The sequence below is a fragment of the Somniosus microcephalus genome, chromosome 10, assembly GCF_052327205.1.
Source record: "Somniosus microcephalus isolate GS21.2 chromosome 10, FLI_Smic_1.0, whole genome shotgun sequence".
NCBI classification, from domain to species: Eukaryota; Metazoa; Chordata; class Chondrichthyes; order Squaliformes; family Somniosidae; genus Somniosus; species Somniosus microcephalus.
In genome coordinates, this window is record NC_140996.1 from 56,293,645 (window position 1) to 56,312,013 (window position 18,369).

Below are 18,369 nucleotides of genomic sequence, written 5' to 3' on the forward strand. Positions count from 1 at the left end.
GTAACGCCCCGAGCCGCTGCGCCACCGGCAATGATGTAATCGCCGTGCACCGTGACACCTTACTACCCCATGGGAGAAATTCGGCTGCACCCTGCGAGGCTGCTGCGAGCGTTGACTGCGCCAGCCTCATGGGTCGCAAGTCGGGCCGATCTCTGCTCTAGGGGCGGTAGTTAAAGGGAGGTGTGGCCACAACCCGTGCCACCTTTTCTTTTGGCCGACCTCCAGGTCGGCACTCCGTGGTGATCCTTGGCATGGTCCATGGCTGCTATCACGCAGCCATGACACCCTGCCGCCCTGGTGGGCTAGTGTGCACAATTGAAGACCCTGCAGAGCTCACAGCATCCCTCCCCTTTAACGGAAGTGGAAGGGCGGTGAAATGCGTCAGCGCTACGTGGAGTGGCCGCGTAGCACTCTGGTGCTACCATGCTTTGCATCCCTGACTCCACCCCAAGAGGAAGTGAAGAGCCCGAGATAGCGCTTCGTTTCCTCGCTGGGGCGGTAAGGCAAATTTAGTGGCCGGAGCAGTACTTCCGTGCTGGGCATTAAATCTCGAGTGATAATTCGGAATTTCACCCCCAATCATTCAAAAATAAACTAATCACCCTTGTGCATTGCCTTAGTGCCTGTCTTCCATGTGCCTTTGCCTCTCCTTGTGTTCCTACAAGGTGCTTCCCCAGTAGCTGCAGCATGGATGGTGGAAAGCTGCTGACATCCAATTGAGGAGACTGATGATGGCCTTGGAAGGCGACCATGAGCAGTTCTGGGCCCAGAAGGCCTGGCTTCAGAAGACACCATTTCGACCTGGGCTGCAGCAGCCTTGGCTGGCTGGCTGACAGGCAACAGCAAGGGCACTGGCGGAATGGCAGGGGTAGAAGCAGGAATGCTGTCATCCTGAGAGAGGGAAACAGGCTCATGCTCCATGGAGCCACTGCCACTCTCCTGGGGTGGTCACTCAGCAATCCTGGTGATCTGTTGGAAAACAGATTGATGGACTGCTGTGACATCCTGTGGAAGCCCCTTTGAACAGCGATATCAGAGCCATGATGGCAGCAGTCTGTGTTTGCACGGCAGCAGTCTCAGCTACTACTGTAGCACTCAGACCTTTGCTGGAAGCTGTGCTGCAATGAAAGCTGTTTTTGCTACAGACTGCCCCATCTCGGCCTGGACTGCAGCAGCCTGGGCTGGCTGGCTGACAGGCAACAGTAAGGGAACTGGCAGAGTGGCAAGGCTGGGAGCACCAATGCACATGCTGTCATCTGAAAAGTTTAGGAGAGAAATCAAAAAAACAATTAGGAAAGCAAAGAGGAACTATGAAATTAAATTATCAAGGAACATAAAACAAAATAGTAAAATATTTTACAGGCACATCAATAAAAAAGGAAGGTTGGGATGGGAATAAGGCTATTAGGGATAGACAGGATAATACCACAGGTAATGACAGAGAGATGGCAGTGTGAAAGAATAGCCATATTCAGAAAAATACACCATCCTATGAAAGAAAAAGCCTTTTTAAAACATGACAAACTGGGTTTGAAAATCTAAAAGCCTCAAAGATGGAAAAGCTGTAAACAGCATACAAGCTTTTGAGATAAGATAAGTTGTTGACACTGAAACAATAGCCCTATTGAAGCAGAGGGGTAGAGCTTCTAGAAAGTCTGAGCTTTGGAGGGAACACAATGGAATGCCCAGTTAAAAGTGTCATAAACCAACACTTCGAGAAAGAAACACATAAAATTAAAGAAACATGTGCCTTTGTAAAAGTAACATCAAATGAAACACGGGAGGCACCAGCCATTACATAGTTTTTTGTTAAACTTGGAACACCTAGGAGACACGAATCTGTAATACAAACAACTGATATAGCTAAGAAGATAATGGTATACCCTGTTGAAGTGTTTTTAATTTACATGTTGTAAAAAGATACAAACAGAAAACCTTCGTAAGAATGGCATCAAATAGAACCACTGCTGTCATATTGTTTTTATGATAAGTTTTGAACACCTAAAGAAGAGACACGTGTCTGAATGCTACAAGCTGAACTAACTGTAAGAATAGCAGGGGTCAACAGAAAAATGACTAGAGATAATTAGCTTACATCAGCAGAAAACTTCAAAGGACATACCACTGAAAAAAGGGTATAAAAATTGGACATTCAAATAGGAAGACAGAATTTGCTGGAAGGGGCAAAGCGATTCTCGGCTTCAGAGGCAGGCTCTGTAAGCTTACAACTCTTTGAGTCTCGGGTATCAAAGGTATTTGATTTTGGTGGATATCCTGGAATAAGACTAAGTAAGAAATGTAAAAATGTAACGAAGTTAAGATTTGAGAATAGGGATCTCAGAGAATAAGAATTGTAAGCTATTTGTTTTTGGAACTGTTAAAGTTGCAATTGAATCACCAGCTGTAAACTACATGTTGGTTCTTTAATAAATCTATATATTTTTAGGATTGTCTCACATAGTTCTTCTGTATCAAACTCGCGAACTCAATCTCTGTACACTCTTTGGTGAGGAGTTGTAGAATTCTGGGGGAGTTTTCCGGACCCTCATAATATCCGGAAGGTTACAATCTAGTTAAACTTATTAAAAGTGCTATCTGGAGGATGGTAACATCTTCAGGTTGTTCCTTTCCTTTAGGGAGAGATAGTCTGGAACAATAGACCCAATTAAGCGTCTTTTAGGATTCGGCTATCTCTAACTTTAGTTGAAGGTGAAAGTCTGGGGAATACGCCTGATCCGGGCTGTAGAATTGAATAGTAGGGAAGTTATGCTAAACCTGTATCGAACCTTGGTTAGACCACACTTAGAGTACTGCGTACAATTCTGGTCGCTATATTATAAAAAGGATGTAGAGGCATTGGAAAGGGTGCAGAGAAGATTTACAAGGATGATACCAGAAATGCGAGGGTATACCTATCAGGAAAGGATGAACAGGCTGGGTATCTTTACACTTGAAAAAAGAAGGCTGCAGGATGACCTAATAGAGGTCTTTAAAATTATGAAAGGTTTTGATGGAGTGGGTACAGAGAGAGTGTTTCCACTTGTGGGGAAGAGCATAACTAGAGGCCATCAATATAAGATAGTCACCATGAAATCCAATAGGGAATTCAGAAGAAACATCTTTACCCAAAGAGTGATGAGAATGTGGAATTCCCTACCACAGGGAGTGGTTGAAGCGAATAGTATAGTTGCATTTAAGGGGAGGCTAGACAAGTATATGAGGGAGAAGGGAATAGAGGGTTATACTGATAGATTTAGATAAGGAAAGATGGGAGGAGGCTCGAGTGGAGCATAAACGCCGGCATGGACTGAATGGCCTGTTCTGTGCCATATATCCTATGTAATCCTATGTAATGTAATCCTGAGAGAGGCAAGCAAGTTCGTACTCTATGGAGCCATTGCCATTCTCCCGGGGAGGCACCTCAGCAATTCTAGCATTCTGTTGGAGAACAGATTGCTGGAGAGCTGTGATGCCCCAGAAGCCCCTTTGAACAGTGGTTTCCAGAGCCATGATGGCAGCAGTCTGATCTTCCGCTGCAGCGCTCAGACATTGGTTGGATGCTGCTTGTGCTGCAATGGAAGCTGAGACCTCGGCCAGCATGCTGGGTTCCACAGGTGTGCTGATGAAGGTGACCACCCATTCCATGATGGAAAGGATGGACTCCAAGTCCTGTGCCTAGTTGGTGCTGGACTTCTCCATGCTCCTTGACATTGAGTGCAGGCTGTCTGGCAAGCTTTCCACTGCAGCAATCATTTGATTATGTGCACCCATCAGCCTTTTTCTGTAGCCTCATCTGAGTTCTCTATAGTAGAACTAGTGTGTGACCTCGCCATCCACTGAGCTGTCACCTGCGCTATCCTTTCCCCCAATCCTGGCTCCTGCACACTGGTGCCTGGTGTCGCACCATGTGTCAATGAGTGTCCTGCAATATATTTGGGTGATGCAGCTGTCATGGTTGAATAGCTGCCAGTGTGTGCGAACTGTGAGTTGTGGGTGCAAGGCTTGCAGCAGTGCTAAGTGTGTGAGGGTGAGGTAAAACATATGAATTGTAGGATTGAGTACTGATTGATAGAGATTGTTGGTAGGTGGGTGAATTGAGCAGTTGATGAGGCTAGTGGTGCAGTTAATAAGATATGCCATTTGAAGATGAACTCACTGACCTGGACAACTCATGTGAGATTGTTAAATTTCTTCCTGCACTGCATCCATGTCTCCATGTCCTTGGGTCAACACTCCTGGCATTGACCTCTGCTGTCTCTTTTTTCCACTGCCAGCTGAACATCTGTCTGAAGGGCCTCCTGCCCCCCTGTGGGTCTAGGACGTCTCTCCTTCTTTCCACCTCTTCCACCAAGACCTCCAGTGCAGTGTTTGAAAACCTTGGTGCTCGCTCTCTCGCTTGTTCAGCCATTGCTCAAAGTATCAGAGTGCAGATTCAGGAGGACTCAGGGGGAAACTGCAGTACAAATAGTAGCTCAAGAACAAACGAAAGGGAAGAGAGTAGAATAGCAGTCATAAATTGTGCTTTAGGCACTACAGGTAAAAGGAAAACTAAAAGATGAAAAGGGATTGAACCAGGAGAGAGAAATAAGAAACATGTGAGTAAAACATCAGAGCTGAAGGACAGGCTAGGGTGTGTGGCCCAAATAAGTGTTCTTTATACAAACGCACGGAGTATATAAAGAATAAATTGAATGAACTGCAGGCACCAATTCAAATTGGAGGGTACAACATGGCTGCAAGACAGTCAAGAATGGGAACTAAATATACCAGGTTATAAGGTCTACAGGACAGATAGGGAAAATGACAGAGGGGGAGGAGTAGCCTTAGTAATTAAGGATGAGATCAATGATAAGAGAGGATTTAAAGAGAGGTAAGCAGCCAGTAGAGACATCATGGGTTGAATTAAGAAACAAGAAAGAGTCTAAGACTGTACTGGGAGTTGTGTACGGGCCCCCTGGTAGCAGCTCTGAAGTGCTAGATTGTATAAATGCAGAGATTAGACAAGCGTGTAGTAAAGGCAGAGTGGTTTTAATGGGGGATTTTAACTTTCATATAGATTGAGAAAATAGACTAGCATCTGTCAGAATGGTAATGAATTTCTTGAGTCTGCCCAGGATAGTTTTCTGCAACAATACATCGTAGAAGCAACAAGGGGCAAGCCATATTAGATTTAGTAATGAGTAATGAGCCATATTTAGTTAACAGCCTAACTGTGCGTGAACATTTATCCAATAGCGATCATAACATGAACGAGTTCAACATAGCGTTTGAAAGGGAAAAACGCGAAACAGCTACTAAGGCCGAGAATTTAATGGAGGAGGCGGGTTGGAGTCAGGTTGCCTGGTGGGCGGGTTCTGGTCCCGCTGCCGGTTTCAGCCGCCCCCCAATCTAGATTTTCAGTTAAGTGGGCTCATTAAGCCCACAGTGTGCGCTATCCAGCCCAATGAGTGGGAGGGGGTCTGCTGCTCCCCTCTGCTGACGTCACTCATTCAGCTGTTTTTAAAGGGCTCCATGTAGCCTTAGCTTCTCATCTCCTTTCTGCTGCTCTGGGAATCGTCCAACTCATTATGACTGTTGCAAGGGCAAAGGCTTCTCCAAGGTTTGCTGACGACTCCCTCCAAGCTCTTGTGGAGGGAGTGAGGGGGCGCAGGGAGATTCTTTTACCTCGCGATGGCCGGAGGAAGCCTCCTCAGCAAACAAAGGCAGCCTGGCTGCGAATTGCTGAGGAGGTCAGCGCTAGGTCAGTTTGCTCACGCACATGGGTCCAGTGTCAAAAACGCTTCAATGATCATCAAAAGTCAGTATCACATCACACTTTACTTCAATCTGCTTCCCTTCTCTTTTCATCACCAGCACTCTGCATTGTCAGCCTGCTCCTCCACATCCCACCTTACCCTTACTTCCCTTGCACCCTTACCTATCCCTCTCTCTCTATGTACATAATCACTTCACCATCCTACTATGCACCCCTCACACTTGCTCTTACTGTTATGCAATGACAACAACTAACAATGCACAGGGAGGCTCCTTCCTCTTGGCACCCCACTCCATCTTGGCCTCCCTCTAAGCTTCTATATTATGGATTCTTCACACTCACTCCATCAATCTCCATGAAACTCAACTAGTGTCCCTCCTTGCAGGAAAAGATAGCCCACAATAAGAGGGAGAGAGCGAAGGCAGGAGGAGGGCCACCATCCCTTGCGATGCTGACTAGCGCTGAGAAGGCTGCTCAGGAGATCATGGGAGTTGGCGAGGAGCTGGAAGTGGGAGATGGAGAGACGGACGCATTAGATGAAGCTGGTGACAGAATAGATTTTAAACCCTTTCATTTAGATTTCATGTTTGGCTCTGCTACCTAAATATCAGATGACTAACTCATGCCTTTACTCTCCCACAGGACCATCGAGAGCCCCCCTCCCCACTGTCCAGGAGGAAGAGGAAGACAACTCCTCAGAGGAGCCTGCAGCCTCTGAGGGAGCAGCATCACCAGAACTCAGCGCACCCAGCATCAGCGCAGAGAAGCACATCTCGGTGAGTCCATCGACAAATAGAGACGTGTTGTCACCTTGTGTATCACAGCTCACAAGTGAGCATCAGCAGATGGTGGAGACAGTGACAGCAGAGGAGAGTCCTTGTCAGAGGTCATAGGATGCTCCTAGCTCTGCTCAGCTGCATGCAGACACTGTGCCTCTGGGGTCATCCAGAAATAGGTCAGTGCTGGAACTCCAGGAACAAGTGCAGGAGTCTCTGACAGGTTTTGCATCCACGGTAACTGCGAGTGTGCAGAGAATGGAGGAGTCTATCTCAAACATGAGCACTGCCATGGTGGAGGCAATGGCGCATGAATGTGCCGCCATGGAGAGGGTGGCAACCTCCTCGGAGGACATAACTCACCCGACTCAACAGAGCATGGTGACTCTACTAAATAGATGGTCTGCTATGGAGGATAGATGGGCATCCTTTGAGGAGAGACACCAGAGGTACATGGGTGTCCCCGTTATGAGGACTGTAGGTACAGAGATGGGTCCTCATGACCCCATTGATGTGCAGCAAGGTGCTCTCCAGCCACTTCCTAGCAGTGAAGTGTGGGTGACCCATGAGAGGGATGGTGGTGGCCGACAACAAGGAAGTGTGGGCTCCTCTCCAAGCGCTCACACGACCATGCCACTGCGGAGCCCTCGGTCAGAGCCCCAGATTCGGCATCCAACTGAGATGGCAATCTCAGCCCCTGCACAGCCGCAGGAAGAGCAGACTGTTGTGGAGCCCTCCCATGGTCCCAAACCCAGAGGATGCCCGCCAAAGGCGTCTAAGCAGGCGCAGCATAAAAGTGAGCGAGGTGCCTCTACATCTGCTGAAGCCACAGGGGAAGCACCACGTAAAAGCACATGTAAGAGGAAGTTAACATACAAATAGTCACAAGGGTAATCACTTGGGTGTTTTATTGTGTGAAAAAGTACCGCTTGTCATCCAGATTGTGATTGCTTTAAACCAAAGTGATGGCAAAAATTTGAAGTATTGGCCTATGTGTGCTAAGAAATAGAAGTTGCACAGTGAGGGCTCAGGGCTACTTGCCTTTGTAATGATAGTGGTGAGAATGATAGGAAAGCACCGTTTATTGGACAGATGATGTATGGCATGTTAAACAGCTCATCCTGACGTTCATCTCCATCTGCCAGCCACCTGTGGTTGCAGCGTAAGCTTATGCAAATCTAGCATGGATGAGTGCATCCCTTGGCTGATGGCCAGCAATGTGGTCACGTGCTGCTGGATTGGTCACATCTGGCCCCGCAAGGCGTGGCTCCTCGTCCTCCTCCTTGTCCTCCTCATCGTCCTCCTCCTCGTCCTCGTCCTCTTCTTCCGAGGAGGTTACCAACTGAGCCATTTGTTCCTCAGGCAGCGCTAAGCCACGCTGCTGTGCGTTGTTGTGCAGGACACAGCAATACCATGATGATTCTGGACACCCTGGCTGGTGCATACTGCAGGGCTCCATCAGATCTGTCAGGGCATCGGAATCGCATTTCAAGCAAGCCGATGGTTTGCTCTATGATGCTTCTGGTCGAAATGTGGCTCACATTGTACTGCTCCTCAGCCTCATTTGATGGCCTTCTCATCGGTGTCATGAGCCATTTTTTCAGGGGATAGCCCTTGCCGCCAAGTTGCCATCTGGAAAGTTGGGTTGCCGATTAAAGAGTTGAGGCACAGTAGACTGCTGCAGGATGAAGGAGTCATGGCAACTGCCAGGGCACTTTGTGCAAACATGCATAATGATCTTGTAATAGCAAAATACTGCGGATGCTGGAAATCTGAAATAACAACAGAAAATGCTGGAAATACTCAGCAGGCCAGGCAGCATCCATGGAGAGAGAAACAGAGTTAACGTTTCAGGTCTGGGACCCTTCATCAGAACTGGAAAAAGCTGGAGATGTAACAGATATTAAGCAGGTGCAGAGACAGGGGGGCGGTGGTTAGGAGAGGAGGAAGGAATAGAAAGAACACCCTGTGCTTTTGTAAGAGGCAGGAAAGATAAAATGTTGCAAATGGGAATAGCAAAAATCATACTGCATGAAAAATGGGGGCAGGGATAATTATCTGAAATTGTTAAACTCAATGTTGAGTCCGGCAGGCTGCAAAGTGCCCAATCGAAAGATGAGGTGCTGTTCCTCGAGCTTACGTTGAGCTTCATTGCAGCAATGCAATAGCCCGAGGACAGAGAGATCAGAGTGGGAGTGAAGTGGTGAATTAAAGTGTCAGGCGACCGGAAGCTCAGGGTCACCCTTACGGACTGAACGGAGGTGTTCCACAAAGCGGTCGCCCAATCTGCATTTGGTCTCCCCAATGTAGAGGAGACTGCATCGTGAGCAGCGAATACAGTATATTAAATTGCAAGAAGAACACGTAAATCGCTGTTTCACCTGGAAGGGGTGTTTGGGGCCCTGGACAGTGGGAAGGGAGGAGGTAAAAGGGCAGGTGTTGCATCTCCTGCGCTTGCACGGGAAGGTGCCAGGTGAAGGAGAAGGGCTGTTGTGGGTGATTGAGTAGTGGACCAGGGTGTCGCGGAGGGAGCGGTCCCTTCGGAATGCTGAAAGGGGAGGTGAGGGGAAGATGTGTTTGGTGGTGGGATCACGTTGGAGGTGGCGGAAATGGCGGAGGATGATCCGTTGAATGTGGAGGCTGGTGGGGTGAAAGGTGAGGACAAGGGGAACTCTATCGTGGTTCCAGGAGGGAGGGGCAGGGGTGAGGGCAGAAGTGCGGGAAATAGAACGGACACGGTCAAGGGCCGTGTCAACCACGGTCGAGGGGAATCCTCGGTTGAGGAAAAAGGAAGACATGTCGGAAGCACTAGTATGGAAGGTGGCATCGTCAGAACAGACGCGGCGGAGATGGAGAAACTGGGAGAATGGAATAGAGTCCTTACAGGAAGCGGGGTGGGAGGAAGTGTAGTCCAGGTAGCTGTGGGAGTCGGTGGGCTTGTAGTGGATGTTTGTTGAAAGCCGATCGCCAGAAATGGAGACGGAGAGGTCAAGGAAAGAGTCGGAGATGGACCATGTGAAGGTGAGGGAAGGGTGGAAATTGGAAGTAAAATGAATGAACTTATCTAGTTCAGGGCGAGAGCAGGAAACGGCACCAATACAGTCATCGATGTACCGGAAAAAGAGGTGAGGGAGGGGACCTCAGTATGACTGGAACAAAGAATGTTCCACATATCCCATGAACAGGCAGGCATAGCTAGGGCCCATGCGGGTTCCCATAGCAACACCTTTAATTTGGAGGAAGTGAGTGGAGTCAAAGGAGAAGTTGTTGAATGTGAGAACAAGTTCAGCCAGGCAGAGGAGGGTGGTGGTGGATGGGGACTGGTTGGACCTCTGTTCAAGGAAGAAACGGAGCGCCCGAAGGCCGTCCTGGTGGGGGATGGAGGTGTAGAGGGATTGGACGTCCATGGTGAAAAGGAGACGGTTGGGGCCAGGAAACTGGAAACTGTTAAAGTGACGGAGGGCATCGGAAGAGTTGCGAATGTAGGTGGGAAGAGACTGGACAAGGGGAGATAAACCTTGGTTTATGTGATAAACAATCACATAAACCTAAAAACTGTACTACCGAAATTCCACCAGAATGTTTCCTGCCCCACAAGAGGGGAGAACACACTGGATCAAGTCTACACGAGCATTGTAGACGCTTATAAGGCCATTCCCTGCCCCCACCTTGGGAAGTCTGACCACCTCTCCCTGTTTCTAGCCCCAGCATACAAACCGCTCATCAAAAGAGTGAGAACATCAGTGAGATCAGTGAAAGTATGGCCAGAGGGGGCAGTCTCGGAGCTTCAGGATTGCTTCGAACGCACTGATTGGGGCATGTTTGCCCATAATGACATCGAGGAATACGCATCCACAGTGCTATTCTACATTAACAGCTGCGTCGAGGTCGTCACGACCCATAAAAATATCAGGACATACCCCAACCAGAAACCCTGGATGAACGGAGAGGTCCGCTCGCTGTTGAAAGCACGCGACGCAGCATTTAAATCTGGCGACGCGGCAGCTTACAGTGCAGCTAGGACCAACCTAAAAAAGGGTATCAGGACTGCCAAAAGGAAACAAAAGGAAACCGACACTGCGGATAGAGGATCATTTCCACAACAACTCGGAACCCCGGCGCATGTGGCAAGGCATCCAGTCCATCACTGACTACAAGGGCAAAAACACCAGCCCCCGGTTAGCGATGCCTCCCTTCCGGAGGAGCTTAACAACTTCTACGCTCGCTTCAACAGGGACAACAGGGAGCCGGCTACCAAAGCCTTGCCACCCCGGAAGACCAGGTGCTCACTCTGTCGACCTCCGACGTAAGGGGTGTTCTACGCGGAGTGAACACACGAAAGGCTGCTGGACCGGATAGCATCCCTGGATGGGTACTCAAGGAATGTGCTGATCAGCTGGCTGATGTCTTCACCGCCATCTTCAATCTGTCATTGGCCCAGGCTGTAGTCCCTACATGCTTCAAGACCGCTACCATTATTCCTGTGCCAAAACAAACGGCTGTGACGTGCCTGAACGACTATCGACCTGTCGCACTCACACCCATCATAATGAAGTGTTTCGAGAGACTGGTCCTGGCTCACATCAAAGCCAGTGTTCCCGCCTCTCTTGACCAACACCAGTTTGCCTATCGTGCAAACAGATCAACGGAGGATGCAATCACAACTGCTCTACACTCGGCACTGAATCACTTAGATGGTAAAGAGACCTACATCAGAATGCTGTTCATAGACTACAGCTCAGCATTCAACACTATTGTCCCCAACAAGCTGGCCACCAAACTCCAAACTCTTGGCCTGAACACTTCCCTCTGCAACTGGACCCTGGACTTCCTAACAAACAGACCCCAGTCTGTCAAATTAGGTAACCACACCTCCCCCCCCCCCCCGACCCTGAACACGGGGGCCCCACAAGGATGTGTGCTGAGCCCCCTCCTCTACTCCCTCTTCACCCACGACTGTGTGGCTGTTCATGGTTCCAACACCATCATCAAGTTTGCGGATGATACCACGGTAGTAGGCCAGATCACCAACAACAATGAGTCAGCCTACAGGGAGGAGGTCCAGCATCTCGTGAAGTGGTGCGCCGATAACAACCTGGCCCTTAACATCAAGAAAACCAAAGAAATCATTGTGGACTTCAGGAAGTCTAAAGGCGGAAGTCACCCCCCCATCCACATCAATGGGGCTGTGGTGGAAAGGGTGGACAGCTTTAAGTTCCTCGGAGTCCACATCACGGAAGACCTCTCCTGGTCCCTCAATACCTCCTCTCTGGTGAAGAAGGCCCAGCAGCGCCTATATTTCCTAAGGAGGCTGAAGGGATGTAACCTGTCACCCCTGATCCTCTCTAACTTTTACCGCTGCGCAATAGAGAGCATCCTGACGAACTGTTTCACAGTATGGTATGGCAGCTGTAGCTACTATGACCGGAAAGCCCTGCAGCGGGTAGTCAAAACTGCCCAACGCATTACCGGCACCCGGCTACCGACCATAGAGCACATATACCAGAAACGCTGTTTACGGAGGCCACGGTCCATCATCAAATACCCTACCCACCCCAGCCACAGTCTGTTCGCCCTCCTGCCATCTGGGAGACGCTACAGATGCATTCACACCCGTACGACCAGATTTAGGAACAGCTTCTTTCCCAGGGCTGTCATCCTACTGAACTCCACAAATAAACTCTAAAGCCTGCACATCTGCCAATGCACTTTATATTGGTTATGTTTATGTTAATGTATTACAAGCCAAATGTATGTTGAATGTTTAAATGTCTTAATCTAAATGTACACTCTCGGGAGCCGCAAGCCTACATTTCGTTGTACTGCACTTGTGCACTAACAATGACAATAAAAGTTGATTTGATTTGATTTGATTGATTTGAAAAAATAGAGTCGAGATAGGAAGAGGTAAGTTCCGTGGGGCAAGAACAGGCTGAAACGATGGGTCTACCAGGGCAGTCCTGTTTGTGGATCTTGGGAAGGAGGTAGAAGCGGGCTGTGCGGGTTTGGGGGACTTTGAGGTTGGCGGCCATGGAGGGAAGATCTCCAGAGGAGATGAGGTCAGTGACACACTTGGAAACAATGGCTTGATGTTTGCTAGTGGGGTCATGGTCCAGGCGGAGGTAGGAGGAGGTGTTGGAGAGTTGGCGTTCAGCTTCTTCACGGTAGAGGTCGGTTCGCCAAACAACAACAGCACCACCCTTATCAGCAGGTTTAATGATAATGTTAGGGTTGGATCGGAGAGAACGGAGTGCTGCAAGTTCAGAGGGAGGTAGGTTGGAGTGAGTGAGGGGAGCAGAGAAATGGAGACGGCTGATGTCATGTCGGCAGTTAGCAATGAAAAGATCTAGAGAGGGTAAGAGGCCAGAGGGAGGGGTCCAAGTAGAACGAGAATTTAGAAAGTGGGAGAAAGGATCAGCCGTGCGGGGGGAAGACTCCTGGCCAGAGAAGTGGGCACAGAGACGAAGGCGACGGAAGAAGAGCTCAGCATCGTGCCGAGCTCGAAATTCATTAAGATGGGGGCGTAAGGGGATGAAACTCAGGTCTTTCCTGAGGACTGATTGTTCGGGGTCAGAGAGGGGAAGATCAGAGGGGATAGTGAAAACACGGCAGGGGGTGAGATTGGAAGAAGGGATGGGATCAGAGGAATGTAACAGGGAACAAGGTTCTGGGGGGGCGTTGGTGTCCACGAGTTGATGAAGCTTGCGATCCTTGACATCAGAAAGGAAGAAAAAAAGTTTTTTGTTGAAGCGTCGGATGAGTCGAAGGATGAAATGGAACTGTGGACCTGGACAGCATTGAAATAGAGTGCGTCGGTGCTGCTGAAGAGAGAGGTCGAGGTTGTTCATGTGGCGGCGCATGGCGTTGAGCGTGGATCTCAAGATGCGGCGAGAGCAGTAGTTCGAAGAACGATGAATATCGAGGAGATATTTGTAATCCTGGGTGGATCCGAAACATGAAGGGTGGAAGTTCAGTTGGAATCCACGTGGAATAACTCTGAACCGGAGACAGTTACTGAGGAAAGAGATGTGGCTGTGAAACCGAGTCTTGGCAGATACCTGATCAAACAGGAGAAGGGAAACTGAAAGCAATGAAGATGAACAAGGTTGAATAGATAAACGGAACTCCCGTCAGAGAGAAGAGCAGAACCTCTTCAAGGTAGGCATTCCTAGAAGAGAGGTGGCAGTGAACCAAACACTAATGTAATAGCAAAAATACTGCGGATGCTGGAAATCTGAAATAACAACAGAAAATGCTGGAAATATTCAGCAGGCCAGGCAGCATCCGTGGAGAGAGAAACAGAGTTAACGTTTCAGGTCTGGGACCCTTCATCAGAACTGGAAAAAGCTGGAGATGTAACAGATATTCCTCACGACCATCAGAGACACAAAACAGAGACAGACCCTCACCAGGTACAGACTAAGCGACCACCAACTGGAAATTGAAAAAGGCAGATACAAGAAATCCTGGCAGCCTAGAGAGAATAGAATATGCGATCAATGTCTGGCCGGTGAGGTTGAAACAGAAATGCATTTCCTCCTAAAATGCGAAAAATTCAACACATCAAGAAACATATTATTCAACAAGCTAAGCCAAACAACCCCAGATTTCAAGGAATTGGATGACCTGTCAAAATTGAGATTAGTCCTGGGAGAAGGAGACAGACCATACCTTGGGGCCAAATATGTAACAACATGTCACAACCTGAGGACTGTTTAAAATTAAGACTGTTTAAAATTAATATTGAACGTACCAAATGAAGTACAAAGACTGTTTAAAATTAATATTGTTTAAAAGTAATATTGTATGTACCCAACAAATGTCAAATCGATTGACACCTACAAAATGTTTGAAAAAGTACCTTTTTGCTATGTAAGCTTTGGCAATATGGTTCTCTGTAAACTTTCATGCCAATAAAGCATTTGAATTTGAAATTTGAATTTGAATTATTAAGCAGGTGCAGAGAGAGGGGGGGGTGGGGTTAGGAGGGGAGGAAGGAATAGAAAGAACACCCTGTGCTTTTGTAAGAGGCAGGAAAGATAAAATGTTGCAAATGGGAATGGCAAAAGTCATACTGCATGAAAAATGGGGGCAGGGATAATGATCTGAAATTGTTAAACTCAATGTTGAGTCCGGCAGACTGCAAAGTGCCCAATCGAAAGATGAGGTGCTGTTCCTCGAGCTTACGTTGAGCTTCATTGCAGCAATGCAATAGCCCGAGGACAGAGAGATCAGAGTGGGAGTGAAGCGGTGAATTAAAGTGACAGGCGACCGGAAGCTCAGGGTCACCCTTACGGACTGAACGGAGGTGTTCCACAAAGCGGTCACCCAATCTGCGTTTGGTCTCCCCAATGTAGAGGAGACCGCATCGTGAGCAGCGAATACAGTATATTAAATTGCAAGAAGTACACGTAAATCGCTGTTTCACCTGGAAGGGGTGTTTGGGGCCCTGGACAGTGGGAAGGGAGGAGGTAAAAGGGCATGTGTTGCATCTCCTGCGCTTGCACGGGAAGGTGCCAGGTGAAGGAGAAGGGCTGTTGGGGGTGATTGAGGAGTGGACCAGGGTGTCGCGGAGGGAGCGGTCCCTTCGGAATGCTGAAAGGGGAGGTGAGGGGAAGATGTGTTTGGTGGTGGGATCACGTTGGAGGTGGCGGAAATGGCGGAGGATGATCCGTTGAATGTGGAGGCTGGTGGGGTGAAAGGTGAGGACAAGGGGAACTCTATCGTGGTTCCGGGAGGGAGGGGCAGGGGTGAGGGCAGAAGTGCGGGAAATAGAACGGATACGGTCAAGGGCCGTGTCAACCACGGTAGAGGGGAATCCTCGGTTGAGGAAAAAGGAAGACATGTCGGAAGCACTAGTATGGAAGGTGGCATCGTCAGAACAGACGCGGCGGAGACAGAGAAACTGGGAGAATGAAATAGAGTCCTTACAGGAAGCGGGGTGGGAGGAAGTGTAGTCCAAATACAGCTGGTTTGTGATGAGGTGCCCTAATAGCCACATATATTGCAGTCTACGATGCCCTGCACCCTTGGGAAGCCTGCCATATTTGCAAAGCTAACCGTACCCGCGGTCACACTAGGGACATCCTTGGAGAAGTGGATGTAACTGTGCGACTTTGCAAAGAGAGCATCGGTAACCTGTGTGATGCAAGTGTGTGCGGCCGACTGGGAGATGCCGCTGATGTCTGCAGCTGATCCCTGGAAAGAGCCTGAAGCAAAGAAGTTGAGGGCGGTGGTGACTTTGACAGCCACTGTTAAGGAGCATCCACATGCTCCTCTGGGCTCCAGGTGTTGGTGCAACAATGCGCAGACATCAGCGACTACCTCTCGCGAAAGTCTCAGCCTCCTTTGGCACTGCTGCTCACTCATGTTGAGGAAGCTCATCCTCTGCTTGTAAACCCTGTGTTGGGGGTATCTCCTGTGGTGAGGTGCAGCCCTGTGCTGATGCCCTCTGCCCTGTGCAGCATCAGGTGGCTGAGTAGAAGGTTGGCGCTCCTGCTGTTGGTGCTGCTGCTGTGCCTGGTTGAGCTGCTGCCGCGGCTGCTCTTCCTCCGAGTCTGATGACCAGGATGAGAGGATATAATTGATTCCCATTCCGCTGGTATATATCTTAGTTGAGGAATAGAGGTTGTTTGTGCTCAGACAAAGTGGCCAGAGGTTATTCCAAGGAGGTCACACTGCAGATGGATTTCAGCTTGAACACTCACAAGATCAGTAGAGCTGCAAATTGTGTCCCAAAACCTCAAAGCACTAAGTTGTGGCATCTGAAACTCAGAGATGTTGCAGGACCACTTTTAAGCTGCTGGAGCAGCTGCCAAAAATTCAGGTCCTCACTAAACCCGGCTCAATGCAGCTGGCATGTTTGTTCGACGTTGGGGAACACGCAGAAAAAGCTACAAAATCGCAACAGGCAGTTAAAATAAGATTATCCTTAAGTGCCGTTTGATGTTGGGTCAGGTCGGGACTCGCTGACCCGACACTTGTCAAAGTAGCGTGGAGGCGGGGTGGTGGCGAATTCGCAATCCGCTGTCAATCATTTAGATTTTTGCTATCGACGCGCCTCCAAACCCATGCTCTGAGCACTGGCAAATTCGCAGCCTAAGATTCTACATTTAGGTAAGGCCAACTTCAACGGGATGAGGCAGAGAATGTCCACAGTAAACTGGGCAAATCTGTTAATGGGTAAAATGACAGAACATCAGTGGGAGATGTTTAAGAAAGAATTTAACGTGATACAGAACCAGGTTATACCCCTGGGGAGCAAAAGTTCTACTTGCCAAAAAAAAGCCATGGACAACTAAAGAGGCAAAGGACAACATAAAACTAAAGGAAAGGGCATGCAAAAATGCAAAAAATAACACAGATCCTGGTGAATGGGAAAAATACAAAGAACAGCAAAGAGCTACAAAAAAGGAGTATGAAAAGAAACTTGCAAGGGATAGAAAAATCAATACAAAGAATTTTTACAGTTACATTAGGAAAAGGATGGTGGTCAGGAGCGATATTGGCCCCTTAAAAACTGAAAGTGGTGATATTGTCAATGACAATGGGGAAATGGCGGACATGTTGAATAATGACTTTGTGTCAGTATTTACAGTAGAAGAAGAGAATAGCATGCCGGAAATCCCTAAGAAACTAATATTGGCCCAGAAATTCAGGTCGGGGGCTTCCCGCGGGTGCAAGCCCCCGACCTGCACTTATCTTGCGCGCCGGCAGTTGAGCTCTGGGCTCCTGTGGAATTCCGCTCCGGGGCCTGCTCCAACTCCCGGTGTGCTGTGCTTGCGTGTCCCAGGGGCATAGTTAGTGCGATGCATCCCCTGGGATCACGTGAGCCGTGGGCAGCCAATCAGAGGAGGGAAAAGCCCATTCATAAGATTGACAGGAAGACCTGTCTAAACTTATGACTATACGGGCCCCAAAATAACAGTAAACCTTCAAATAATTTTTTTTTTAAATCACACTTTTTAAATAAACTATAAATTACATTAAATAACTATTTTAAACAATAATTTAAATTTTTGAAACAAATAATTTTATGAAAAACGGGGCTAAAAATAAACTTAAATAACAACAGAAAATGCTGGAAAAACTCAGCAAGTTAGGCAACATCCGTGGAGAGAAATTTGAGTTGACGTTTCGGGTTTGACCCTTCTTCAAAACCTTACCTTGCTTTAAAGTATTTAAAAATAATAAACCTGTGGAAAAAATGTTTTAATTTTAATTAATTGACCACTTACCTTTTAAAATGCAGGCCTTACGCCTGGTTTTTACATTTTTAAAATCTAAAGACTTACCCTCACGGAAAAACCTGTAAAAAAAACGTAAGTTCAAAGCGCACGTTCAGAGGAACGGAAGTGCCGGTTTCCCGCACATGCGCAGTGCATGCAAGAAACCGGCACTTCCATCGCGTCCACGCGTGAGTACCCCGTGCGTACTCATGCGTTGGGACCCGAATTTCTGGGCCATTGAATCAGGGACAGGGACTCAATTAAATTAATGTAAGTAAATTAACAGTAATTAAGAAAATAATGGCACTAAAGAGTGGCAAATCCCCAGGACCAGATGGTTTCCATCCTAGGGTTTTAAAGGAAGTAGTTGAGCACATTGCAGATGCCCTAACTATGATCTTCCAAAGTTCTTTAGATTCAGGAACCATCCCTTTAGATTGGAAAATTGCGCTATTTAAGAATGACAAAAGAGGGAAACCAGGGAATTATAGACCAGTTAGCCTTACATCTGTTGTGGGGAAATTGCTAGATTCTGTAATTAAGGATAGGGTGACTGAACAACTTGAAAAATTTCAGTTGATCAGAGAGAGCCAGAATGGATTTGTGAAAG

General features: G+C 48.0%; 1 pseudogene; it reads right to left on the reverse strand.

The window, feature by feature from the left end:
• Positions 1-1,095: 1,095 nt before the first annotated feature.
• Positions 1,096-18,369, reverse strand: part of LOC147111513 (uncharacterized) — a 97,198-nt pseudogene continuing 79,924 nt past the window's right edge.